Below are 12,884 nucleotides of genomic sequence, written 5' to 3'. Positions count from 1 at the left end.
TTCATAATAGGGCGCAAAACTTGGGCTGATAACGCAGCGCCGCAACGCTCAACACGGGTCCACAGTCGAAAATATGTGGCTCAATGCTGTCATATATCAGCCGAGCTGGCACGGTGCGCCGAGTCTGCAGGGAAATTAAAGGCTGCCGCGAGCGCCCCAGTTCGCAGATTCAGACCTTATGCTTTACTTGGAATGGCAGTTGGATTGGTTAAAAACTATTGTGGCAGTGATTTCTGAGGCACCGGCTCGTCATTCAATGCTAACGCACAATTCTATGCTCATGCACATTCGAGGCTGTGCGCAACTTACGAAAGTTGTTTTCGAGCTATAGGTTACGGGTGAAAGTGAACGCAGGGAGGCAGACTCAACAGCGGCGTGCGTCACCTCAGAGAGGAGTTTTGCCCCATCGTTGCCGCTGTGCTCAGCGCATTTAGTATACAATTTGGAGCAAGCAGATACGTCGGAACACGGTGGTGCAATGAGATTTCTACGAAAGGAAATTTAGATATGCTGTTGTTGTTGTGTTTGCTTTTATGGAACATAGGCAGCTAAGGCCATCATGCGAAATTTAGAAATGCGACCACCTCTGGGAAGTTTCTTGCGTAAACATGCATACATTATAAAAACAGCGCAAACAAGACAAGGACAACGGAAGGAAACGACAACACAAGCGCTGACTTACAACTGAACTTTATTGAACAATGCACAATACATAGGAAGGAAGTGGCAGATGCAATCAGAAGCAGTCGACGTCATAAAGTGTAAATGGCCATAAAAACGCTAAAAAACGTAACAGGCTCGTAAGGATAAAAAAAGATGAAGTTTCAAAAGAGATTTCTAGACATCAAGCTGGAATTCCAAGGCCACCACATTTGTAGGACCTATGAACCACGTAATGAAATACCGGTCGTGTGCTGTGCGATGTCAGTGCACGGAAAAGAACCCCAGGTGGTCGAAATTTCCGGAGCCCTTCACTACGGCGTCTCTCATAGGCTGAGTCGCTTTGGGACGTTAAACCCCATAAACTGAACCAAACCTAAAAAAACGGTGATTCCGTTTCATTCAGCTCACTCCAAACTGGTAAAGAGCGATTGCTAGTCTTTGTATGTCTAATGCGCTCAAAAGATCATGTCCACACAGCATGTTTTCCAGCTTTGAAAAACAACGCAATAGGTTATCAGAAGCAGGCTACCCCACACACCTTTTAATTTCCGTCTCCCAGAAGCTTCAAAAGCAGATGAAAAAACAAGGCAGGCAAATTGAAGAAGCAAGTGAGAATAAAGATAGAAAGAGACAAAAAGTCGCAGTCATTCCATACTGCCACGCTCTGTCCTATAATCACAAAAAGATTATGAATCATGCAAAGGTAAAGGTGGTGCTTTCAGCACCTGTAATGTTGGCAAATATCTGCAATCGTGTTAACCCTTCTTCCAAGACGGCAAGAACATGCAGGACCAAGCATCAAAAGCAATTCGCCCCATGTGGTAAGGAAGCGATTTAATCAATCCACTTCGCATGCAGTGACAAATAAAGTACATTGGGCAGACGGCAGATACATTAATGACCGGCTGCGTGAACATAACAAAGATGTGCAAAAAGGGGAAAAGTACATATAGCAGCCCACGTAGAAAACTGCAGCGCCTGTGAACCAGAATTCGAACAATGCAAAGTCATAGGACGCCACGCTGATCAACTAACTAGGGAAGTGATTGAAGCCTTTAACATAAAATCTAATTAATACACCTGTGTCATTGCGCCGTCTATATTTCTATCGGACAAAGAAATGACGTTCCTTTCAAGAAAAGAAAAAAAGATAAAGTTGTGAGAATACGTGCTTGTTAATCCCTTATGTAAGTGTCAGTGTGTACGTACGTACGTCAAAAACCGTTGGATGGCAGGGAACTTGCCTTCTTAGAAGAATTTGTTAAATTTGTTCGCGCATGCGAAATTTCAATCATGTCTTCATTTTAGTCATTTTAATTTCAAGGTTATTGCAGTTGTCAGCAAAACATTGTATCCTTCTTATGCCAACCACTTGTTTGATTTTATCGATTTTATTTGTTATTCATGCATTTTATCGTTTTTATGGCTCTTTACACCTTGTGACATTATTCGCCACGTAGTCAATCATTATGCTTTGTCACCTTTAACATCTCTTTTGAGATTTCAACTTGTTTTATTCTTACCATCCTGTTACGTTTTTTATCGCTTTTATGGCCATTTACACCTTATGACGTCGACTGCTTCTGATTGCATCTCCCACTTCCTTCCTATATATTGTGCTCCTTTAGCTCAATAAAGTTCACTTGTAAGTCAGCGCTCGTGTTGTCGTTTACTTCCGTTGTCCTAGTCTTGTTTGCGCTGTTTTTATAATTAGTACATACCAACTTGCCCAGGCTTCTACTTTAGCGTTAAACATGCACGCTTACTGCACTGACAAAAATATTAATTAGTTTGAGCTGTAACTTTCTGTAATTAACTGTGGAAACAATTTCAGTTTCGGTGTGAATGCGATGCCGCATGCAGCTGAAAGGAGCACGGCTTCATTTCTCATTGGAAACCTTTAAAGAGGCCGACCATCTGTTGCCAAGAGGCAGTGAAAGCGATTTGGATCTTCCGATCATCGGCCATTTTCAGAAGCCCTTTCGCTGTCCTTTTGCAATATGCTAAATGGTTACTCTGTGCCCCAAATTTCGTTCTTGATCCCTCCTTCCAGGTGTTCCAGGTGTTCAGCCTGGAAGACATCGGCAATCTTCGGGCAAGCAGCAAGACTCCTTTATTAGAGCAATAAAGTTTATTCACTCACTCACTCATGCGGAAATGAGGGTAGAAAGGATGGGGGCGTGAACGGTTGTGGTTCGATCGTAGGGTAGTGCCCATGCCGCGAAGTCCTCCAATCTGCTTAACCTTCCATACATGACACGCGTTACAAATGGGCATTTTTAACGCCATGTTAGCCCTCCGGTCCGAACGAACGAATGAGCTGTCCGCATCCGTAACCACACCTCCGCAGTGGTTGCTTATCAAAAAGACGAACTTTTGCACGAATCATACCAAAACACAGCTTCAAGTTAAACGCCAGTGGACTTCGCCGGTGCCCAACCCGAAAGCATTTCTGCTAGTACTGCTTTTTCAGTTCGTCTTCCGGGGTCTTCGCTTACTGTGTTCGGAACACAGTAAGCGAACACATGTCACAAGCGGGTCGAGTTAGTCGTTCTTACGGCTTACGTGGTAGGCGTCCGCTAGCGTTTGCGGATGGGAATGGCGCTGCGGTCGACGAAGACCACGTACTGCGTTGCTGCCCTCGTCCATGGCGAAGGCCTTGGGGGCTGCCCGGTGCACCACTGGCGGAGCCTAATAGGGGAATGGCTCCAGTGGTGCCTCCAGCGACCCGGGGCCAGGTTCCGGGTTGAGCGTGCAAAGGATGTAGATGGGTCCCGGCCTCACGCGCGCCGCCCCTCCAGCCACGGGGGGCGCGGCCACCCCAGCCATGCTCAGGCGAGTAGATGCCGCGAGTCGCGCTCGTAGTGGTAGGCAGACTCGCGCTCCATTCCTGCCCCTTCGCTCGTCTAGGTATGCTGCCAACGCTGTGCCGGCGGCGAGAAGACTTTGCGCAACTGCCGGAAAGAGAAAAGGTAATATAAGCGAACCAATAATTAAAAAACGTTTGCTATCTCCTTGTGAGGAAGAGACTCTCTAAGTAATAACGCGTAAAACTGCATTTCATTTTTTCACTTTGTCGGGCTGTGAGAATTAACTGAAATGAAATTTAGAAACGCGAGACGCGCCTATAAAAGAGAGAGAGAAAGAGAAGTGGTAGAGGAAAGGCAGGGAGGTTAACAAGTAAAACTTTCCGGTTGGCCACCCTGCACTGGGGGAGAGGGATGAGGGGGGCGTAAACTAATAAGAAGAAGTAGAGAAATGCGTTCCGTAGCAAGCACGACAGGCAATGACACAAGCACTGCAAGTCACAGGCCGCCGCAGCTGTAGCCTGCCCAACTTGAGGGCTGCCGTCTGCTGCGACCTGAGTGGAACATATCGGGGGCCCTCCTGTTGTACGTGAAAGAATACGTGCTCCACGTACGCGTTCGATATTTCCGGTCACAAGGAAGAAAGATAATCGGGTAAAACTTAACTTGTTTAATTGGCCGAATGGTAAAAGAAAACTTTACAGCAGAGGTTGGAAACACGGCCTTTCCGTTCAGCGTCCCGCACAACCACTGTCCCGATGCCGGCCCGAGTCCTCCCTTTTCTCCTTTCCGGCTCCGTTCCTGGAAAGCGGCGACAGGCAAACGAGCCGCCCGATGACCCCGCAGACCGCCGCCCTGTTCAGGGCCGTTCAGAGAACGCCGTGGGATCCCCATCCGGGCGCCCGCCGCCTGGTCCGCCCGCGCGCACACACATACACGTGCACACACACACACACACACACAGCACTCCCGCCGTCCTGGGTTCGTTGGCCGATAACATCGCGCACCGCACGGCGCCGTCTCAACTCCTTTGTCTCCGACACACTCCCCCCCAAATGATGGAAGTCATTTGTTAGCCGGAGAGTTCCAAAGGGTATATAAGTTGAATCGGCCGCCGAAGTCTTGCCCCCCCTGGCATTCCGACCTCAAAAGGTCTTGCCTTGTTGTCTCTTCCAGTGAAAGCCCTTTCAATCATTCCAAGCTTCCACATTTGGCGCGGCTGCAGAGCTTCTTTTAAGAGGACCACATCGCCAATGTCAACTTGTCTTCCACGTTGAACGCCTTTCGAATGTGTCAGCTGCAACTCCTTTAAGTATTCAGAGCACCAGCGCTTCCAGAACCCCTCCAACGCCTTATCACGAGTCGAGATCATATGTCGCAGGTGGTCACAGGTCAGAGCGGCGATTTCCCTTCGTTGTAGCGCTGGTAGAGAGGTCAGTCGTTTTCTGGTAAGAAACATAGCAGGGCAAAGGGGCTCCGGTTCATTTGGCTCTGTGTAAACGTGTGTAAGTGGGCGGGAATTCAGTACAGCTTCCACTTCGGTCAGCGTAGTTGTCATTTCCTCAAGTGTAAGGTAGCCTCTTCCGAGAGTCTTCTTCAACGCTTGCTTCGTCAGTCCGACAAGACGCTCGTAGAATCCACCCCACCAGGGTCCGCGTTCTACAATGAATTTCCACTGAACCCGAGCGCTTACAATGTACTCTTGCACCTGGCCACTTCGCATCGCATCCCAGAGACGTCCCAAATCCTTGTTCACTTTCTTGAATGTGAGAGCGTTATCACTGTAGATGGTGCTCGGAAGTCCTCGTCTGGCGGTGAATCTTCGAAATGCGAGAAGGAATGAGCCCGCTGACATATCGCTGACCAGTTCCAGATGGATGGCTCGAGTGACTGCGCAGGTGAACAGCGCTATATAGCACTTGGTTGGAGAGGTCCCCTTGACAACGAGTGGCCCGGCAAAATCAACACCGGTCACCTGAAAGGGTTGGGCCTCGGTTATGCGGTCTTTAGGCAGCGGAGCAGTCACTTGATTTGCTGGTTGTGCGTTGAACCGTTGGCATGTTACACATTCTTTTGGAGTCCTCTTCACCAGCTGCCTCGCTCCGATCACCCAATACCTTTCCTTGAGCTGCGTTAAGGTGCAACGTATCCCTCCGTGCAGCACTTTGCGGTGACAGTAAAGAGCAAGCAGCTTCGATAGGTGGCTCTGCTTAGGTATCACGACGGGATGCTTAGCGTCATAGTCCAGGTGACTACGTTGTAGCCGTCCATCAATTCTCAGGATTCGCTTGTCGTCCACCATAAGAGAAGCATTTCTGAGTGGAGAGTCGACGGGGAAAGCTTGCTGGTTATGAACGCTTTTTAGCTCTCTGTGAAAGCCTTCCCTCTGCTCGTTGCGGATCCAAAATATTTCAGCCTGATTGAGTTCTTCGGCGGTAAGAGCTCCGACTTCATCGTTGCGTCGTCTCATCCTTGAGACGAATCGAAGCACCCAAGCTGTAACTCTGATCAGTTTGATGAAGGAGCTGTAGCGCTGAATGTCCATTAATAAAGGGGATGGCACTTGGGATGACATGGCCGGCAGCGCCTTCGTTGGCTGTTTTAGCTCCAGTTCCGCATCAGAGAACCCGTTCTGCACTAGTCCCTGTGGCCACTCGCCATCAGGTTTGCGGAGCCACTGGGGCCCTGTCCACCACACGTCGCTGGCCGCAAGGCGAGAAACGGAAACGCCGCGCGTCAGGAGGTCCGCAGGATTCTCTTTTCCTGGGCAGTGCCTCCATTCATAGCCGCCGGTGACGCGCTGAATCTCGCATACACGGTTTCGCACAAACTGCTGCCAGCGTCCCGCGTCTCTTCGTATCCAGTGGAGCGCGATCGCATAGTCGGTCCACAAAATTACGCGACCAGGGTGCAGTCCGATCGTGCTTAGGATGTAGCTGCATAGTCGACCAGCGAGCAAACATGTCATGAGTTCCAGCCTCGCTAGAGTGAGTTCTTTCAGGGGGGCCACTCTCGATTTGCTCATCACGACCGTCGAATTCAGGCCGTCCTCCGAGGCGATGGTAAGGTATGCGACTGCCCCATAAGCCACGGGACTGGCGTCTGCAAAGATGTGTAGATCCGTCTTTGTTGCCTGCCCGCTTACGTCCGCCCCATAGTACCGCGGCACCTGTACTTCAGAGAGGTGTTTTAATTCACCGTGCCATGTAAGCCACCTTTCGGCTACATCACTTGGTAGGGGATCATCCCACTCCACGTTTCGTCGCCACAGATTCTGAAACAAGATCTTGGCCCGCACGATAAAGGGTGACAGCCATCCCAGCGGGTCGTAAATCCGTGCCGTAGTTTGTAGCATGGATCGTTTGGTGTCTGGTTTACCAGTGTCGTCTGTGACGCAAGACGCAAAGGTCAGGCGATCTGTAATGGGGTCCCATGCCAGTCCTAATACCTTGAGTACACCGGACACAAATCCTAGAGGCTTGGTTTCGTTACAGTCTTGCCCAAATAGATGGCGCAGCCTCTCGTTGTTCGACGACCACTTGTGCAGCTTCATCGAGGCGGCGTGGAAGATTGCATTGGCCTCGGTGTATAGCTTCACTGCCTCCTCTTCGTCATCTGCACCAGTTAGTAGGTCATCTACATAAAGGCCTTGCTGCAGCTGGCTCGCGGTGTGGGGAAAACCTTCCTCGCACGATTTCAGGTGGTGCTGAAGAGTAGCGGAGAGTAAGAATGGGCTCGCGGTGGTTCCAAACGGAACTCGCTTCATGCGCCACGTTTCAATGGGAGGCAACGGAGAACCGGGCTGAGGGGTCTCTCGGAACCAAAAAAATCGAAGGGCGTCTCTGTCTTGTTCTCGGATTCCAATTTGCAGAAAGGCCTGTTGGATGTCAGCGACAAGTGCAACTCGGTACTTGCGGAAATTAAGAAGGAGCCCCACGAGGTCCGCAGTTAGATTGGGTCCAGTCTCTAAGTTATCATTGAGACTCATGGAATTCTTTCCGCGGGAGGAAGCATCAAATACGACCCTCAGTTTTCGGGAATCGCGAATGACCGCTTGATGAGGCATGTGATAAACGCAGTGGTTGCGGCTGGTCTCGTCTTCTACCCGTTCTGCAATGTCGGAGACGCCGTACTGCCTAATGGTCGTGTCATACTCTTGGAGCAGGTCGGGAGCCCTCCTGAGCCGGTTGGCCAGCTGATTGAGTCGCTTCAGCGCAATTTCCTTGTTGTCCTCGAGTGAAATCTCGGATTTCCAGGGCAACGCAACTTCATAACGATTACCGTCTCGCTTGATGTTGTCCTCAAAAAACTCCAAGGCCTCACATGGTTTTTCGTTGTCTTCGCTCTCATTCACCCCAATTGATTCTAAGGTCCAAAATTTGGTCAGAATATCAGTTGTTTCTTTTTCAATTACTGAAGTTCGCAGTGTCACGGTGTGGAGGCAGTTTGTCTGCTCGATATTGCTCTCAATAGGCCCTTGAACAGTCCACCCAATTGATGTTTCCACTGCCCTCAGTCGTTTTCCTAATTTGACGCATCTGCCCGTCGTGAAGTCCCATAAATGATCTGACCCGATGAGCAGCTCAACCTTTTCTGCACCGCTGTCTTTTGAGACGTCAGCTGCTTCGTACCCGAGGGATATCAACTTCTGCAGTACATTTCCCGGTGGCGAGGGTATCGGTTGGTCACAAATTACATCTGTTTCCAGCACTTCGAGCTCGCGCCCATATCCGCGCCTCGACTTTAGCGTAACTCTGACTCTTCGGAACTCGCGTTCCTCTTGGTGGCCTCCGAACACACCGACAGTCAACCTTTCATGCCCGAGAAGCGTGCATCCCATTTTCCGTGAGGTGTCAGAGGTGATGTAGGAGCGCTGACTTCCTCCGTCGAACAGGACTCGCACCCGCGCGTTGGAAGTTTCTCCACTACATAACGCAGTCGCGGTCTGTAACAAAACTGTTCTGTTGATAGCGGAGCTGTCTACCGCGGTCGTAGCTTCGAGGCTTATCTGTGCATTGGTCACTGTTCGGTTCGCTTCGGGTGGCCTGTTACTTGAGTACGTCGGGTCGCGCATCGTGCTGGCATGCTTCTTGCGGCATTTGTTGCACTGCAGGTTTACGCTGCAAGCTCGTGACCGATGTCCAGTTCTCGTGCACCTAAAGCAACGGCCGGAGGACTGCAAAAGTCGTTTCTTCTCCTTTAGACCTTTTGAGGCGTCGCAGTTGCGCGTTTCGTGATCGTTAGAGTCACAGAAGAAGGAGGTCAGCGGGCTCGAGCTCTGATGCAACATCGCTGCTGATCGGACATGCTTGTCATGCGTTTTACGAAGCTGCTTGTGACTCTCTTTAGTGCCTTCTTTAGGTTGTTGACAGAGGTCCATGCCTTGCAGTGCAGCCAAGTTCTCTCTGCTTTCGACCTCTACTCTCAAAAAGGAGAGTAACTTAGAAAATGAAGAGACGGTACCTTTTCCAGTCTCGTCCGGAGTGTGCGATGAGGCATCGGAGACGGAGCCTTGTTGCTCGCTGGCGAGGCGGTCGGTGTCGACAACGCACCTTTGGTTGAAGTCTAGCAGAATGTCCCGTGGCATTTTTCGTTGTGCAATCGGAAGTAGCATTGAACTGAAGGTGTCCAACTTCCGTCCGAGCGCTTCCAGTCCACTGATGTGCGCCGCCAAGGTGTCGTAGAGACGGCGAAGACCACGGACATCTTCTGAAGAACGCACCGGCTTCAAATCAATTAGACTCTTGAGGTGTTCTTGCACAAGAAGTTCTTCGTTTCCAAACCGCTTCCTCAAGAGTTGGATAGCGTCGTTGTAACATCGTGACGTCGATGGAAGGCCCGCCAGCGCAGCAGCCGCATCGCCTGTCACCGATGCTCGCAGGTAGTGAAACCTGTCTGTGTCAGTCAAGTCTTCGTTTTTATCCACTACCTGCTCAAACACTTCCCAAAAGGCTTGCCAGTCCGAGCGCCGCCCGGTGAATTTGATAAGTTCAATTTTCGGCAGCTTTACTCTCGTCTTCACCGACGTGGTCGTTATGGGGGCTGGCGTAGTCGTTTGGATGGCAGTGCCACTGCCTGCCGAATTCACGGCAGCCTGCGTTGTTGACGAACCACTGTCGACTCGAAGTTGCAGTCCAGCAAGGCACGATGTAATACTGTCTTGATAATCGTACACTTGCTGATATTCGTTTTCAGCATCTTTTTCCGGTACCAATGGTTCAATTTCTTCGTTGACGTGCTCTAGCTGTTGCTGCAGCTTAATGAGTCGAGCGTGGAACGATACAGCTTCTGTAATTGTGAGGGACGCTTGTCGCTCCTTAGTTTCGTTGGTAAGCTTCGTAATTTGCGAGCGTAATACTCTTCGTTTCTCTAAAAGGCGCTCCATTCTCTTCTACAGTTCGTTTAGCCAATTAGTTTACCGGATTGATGACATCGATATTCGTCGTTGCCGAGACTTACGTGAAGTGGATGCGTTGATCGTGAGCGTTGGAGCGATGTAGCGATGATCTCACAAATCCACAGCAGAAGTCCCGGGTTTCGGCACCAAACTTGTTGTACGTGAAAGAATACGTGCTCCACGTACGCGTTCGATATTTCCGGTCACAAGGAAGAAAGATAATCGGGTAAAACTTAACTTGTTTAATTGGCCGAATGGTAAAAGAAAACTTTACAGCAGAGGTTGGAAACACGGCCTTTCCGTTCAGCGTCCCGCACAACCACTGTCCCGATGCCGGCCCGAGTCCTCCCTTTTCTCCTTTCCGGCTCCGTTCCTGGAAAGCGGCGACAGGCAAACGAGCCGCCCGATGACCCCGCAGACCGCCGCCCTGTTCAGGGCCGTTCAGAGAACGCCGTGGGATCCCCATCCGGGCGCCCGCCGCCTGGTCCGCCCGCGCGCGCACACACACACACACACACACACACACACACACACACACACACACACACACACACACACACACACACACACACAAACACACACACACACACACACACACACACACACACACACACACACACACACACACACGCACACACACACACACACACACACACACACACACACACACACACACACACACACACACACACACACACAGCACTCCCGCCGTCCTGGGTTCGTTGGCCGATAACATCGCGCACCGCACGGCGCCGTCTCCACTCTTTTGTCTCCGACACCTCCATCACAAGGCAGCGCAGATGTTTCAGTGTCAAGAAGGGCTGCTTGCCGTTGCGGCTGATAATGTTGATGACAACGTAAGCATCGGACTTCTTATCGGAAGGACGAGGCTGGAGGATGCCTTGTGCCAGCTATTGGGCAGCTGAAGCACTGGATTGAATAAATCCAGCGTCTGCAGCGCATTCTGTGCAGCTGGCATGTGTACGCTGGAAAATAGCACACGCTTGGCATTCAGGATTGGCTTCAGCATTGCAATCACTTGCTCGTCTGCGACCTGGTCTTGTTTCTGACCTACTACCCGACCAGCAGCAGGCTCAACACACTGGGTGCGCGGTGACTGTTCTATCATTGAGGGTGTGCAGTGCTTCGGGAGAGATGGCCAAGTCACTTGCTGGTCCCGGTCTTGGACCGGAGTTCTGTTTTGCGCTTGATTAGCAATGGGCTCGGAACTCTGAGTACGCAATACCTGCTTGGTCACTGCGGGTGTGTGTAGCTCAGGCCCGTCTGCGACAACCGTCTGTGCCTCGCCAGTCATATTGCTCGCAGTCCTTAAAGTAGTATGCGGAGGGGGAGGGCAAGTTGCGGAAATTCTTGGACGATCCTTTCCAATGATCGCTACGCTGTTAGAAGGTCTGTGACGAGGGCGACGACGTCGTCGCACCTTAGCGGCAGCTTCTTTGTGTGTGGAATTGTCTCTTGTCATTTGAGTATCGCCCTTCCCCTTTTAAGGCGAGGACAATCTTTTGAGGCAGCGTCATGAGGGCCGCGGCAAATGTCACACGTAAGGACTGTTGCCTGCCAAGAATCGCCCGTGTGTGGCTGAGTAAACCGCGGGCACACGATGGGGAAATTGCACACACTACTCACGTGTCCTAGCTTCATGCATTTCCGGCACTGGAGAGGCTTCGGGACGAAAGGCCTAACTGCATGCCGAAAGTGTTCGACCTTCACGTACGTTGGAATGCAGCCTCCTTGGAAGGTCAACTTGAAGCACTTTGTCCTCCCAAGACGCTGAGCTTGCAGTATGGCTACACCGTCGGTAGCTGGTTGAATCAAGATGGGAAGATCAGAGTCGCGGATGGCTACGTCGACGTCGTAAATGACGCCTGCCGTAGTGCCACTGCCTAGAAGGACATGGGAACGAACGCTGATGCCGCCGAGCGTTCTGATGTTGCTCAAACTCTCAAGCGCGTTCCGGTCCATGACATCAATGGCGACGACATTCTTAAAACGATTGATGTGGTTGATATTGTCGGTGGGAGTCTCTGGCACAAGCCTCTAAGAAGTTTCTTATATAAACATGCACGCTTACTGCAATGAAGATAATGTTGATTAGTTGATGATTGACGGTGGCAGCTATCCTTCCAGTTTGCGGTGGTCGCATCGCCTTAGGGAACAGTAGGGCGAAACTGGACACAAATTTCCAAATCAAGCCTTATTTTTATTATTGGTAGGTATCAAGAAACAAAGGTTGCCGAACTATTTGCTAACGTCTAGCCATCCCGCTCACTAAACATTAAAAGACAAGCTGAAGGAAGACAGAGTGAAATTTAAAAAACTGAAAAATGTGAAAATATCACATTTTTCAGCCCATGGACCAAACAAGACAGTGCATGGGGCAAAATGAGCCGCCCTTCCAAATTACAGATATTACCCACTTTTGCAGTCAAAGCATGCGAAGTTGGCTTAATACGCACCAACATAATCTTTCGCTGTGTGACCCGCTGCAGACTGGGTCTTTCTGAAGCCCAGGCTTTGCATGTAGAATGGCTACGCGATTCGTTTTCAATTTCTTTTCTTCTTCACAGCTTTTTTTTTTCTGCTTAAAAGTCACAGTTGTTTCGCTTTCACCTCTCCATTGTCGAATGGCAGTCAAATTTGGTTAGAGTCACACTATACGTGAACACGAGCTTTTGGACGTGATTTTAGGTCACAACGAGCAGAGCTTCTTCTGTTGACATGTGCTTTAAAGTAGCCGTCCTTGCTTGTCGAAAAGAACGCGGTGCTTAGACTCTAAATAAAGTTTGTGAACTTGCTTAACCTCGCATTCCCTCATCTTTTTTTTTTTGCTGTTCTGTTTGGGGCGTCCTTGGGGAGACAAAACACTTGGTGACATCTGCGATACTTGATGCTCTCTGGAGCTTTCTTCGTGTTTTATTTTTGCCACTCGGCTATCAATGTTTCCCTTTTGAACTTCATCCTAAACAGCGGTAAAACAAGGCCAGAGTTTTGGAGCA

The 12,884-nt window shown here is 50.2% G+C and overlaps 1 long non-coding RNA gene and 1 pseudogene across 1 annotated transcript in view; one reads left to right on the top strand and one right to left on the bottom strand.

The window, feature by feature from the left end:
• LOC144094819 (uncharacterized) overlaps nt 1-2,788 on the top strand; it is a 46,807-nt gene extending 44,019 nt beyond the window's left edge. The window contains exon 3 of the long non-coding RNA XR_013306590.1: nt 2,717-2,788. This is a non-coding gene — a long non-coding RNA (uncharacterized LOC144094819). The remainder of the gene's footprint in view (nt 1-2,716) is intronic.
• A 454-nt stretch (nt 2,789-3,242) lies between these two features.
• Nucleotides 3,243-8,310, bottom strand: LOC144115542 (uncharacterized; annotated as a pseudogene).
• Between the last annotated feature and the right edge of the window lie 4,574 nt (nt 8,311-12,884).

The sequence above is a fragment of the Amblyomma americanum genome, chromosome 1, assembly GCF_052857255.1.
Source record: "Amblyomma americanum isolate KBUSLIRL-KWMA chromosome 1, ASM5285725v1, whole genome shotgun sequence".
In the NCBI taxonomy this organism is placed as follows: domain Eukaryota; kingdom Metazoa; phylum Arthropoda; class Arachnida; order Ixodida; family Ixodidae; genus Amblyomma; species Amblyomma americanum.
This window is presented reverse-complemented; position numbering and strand designations above follow the sequence as displayed.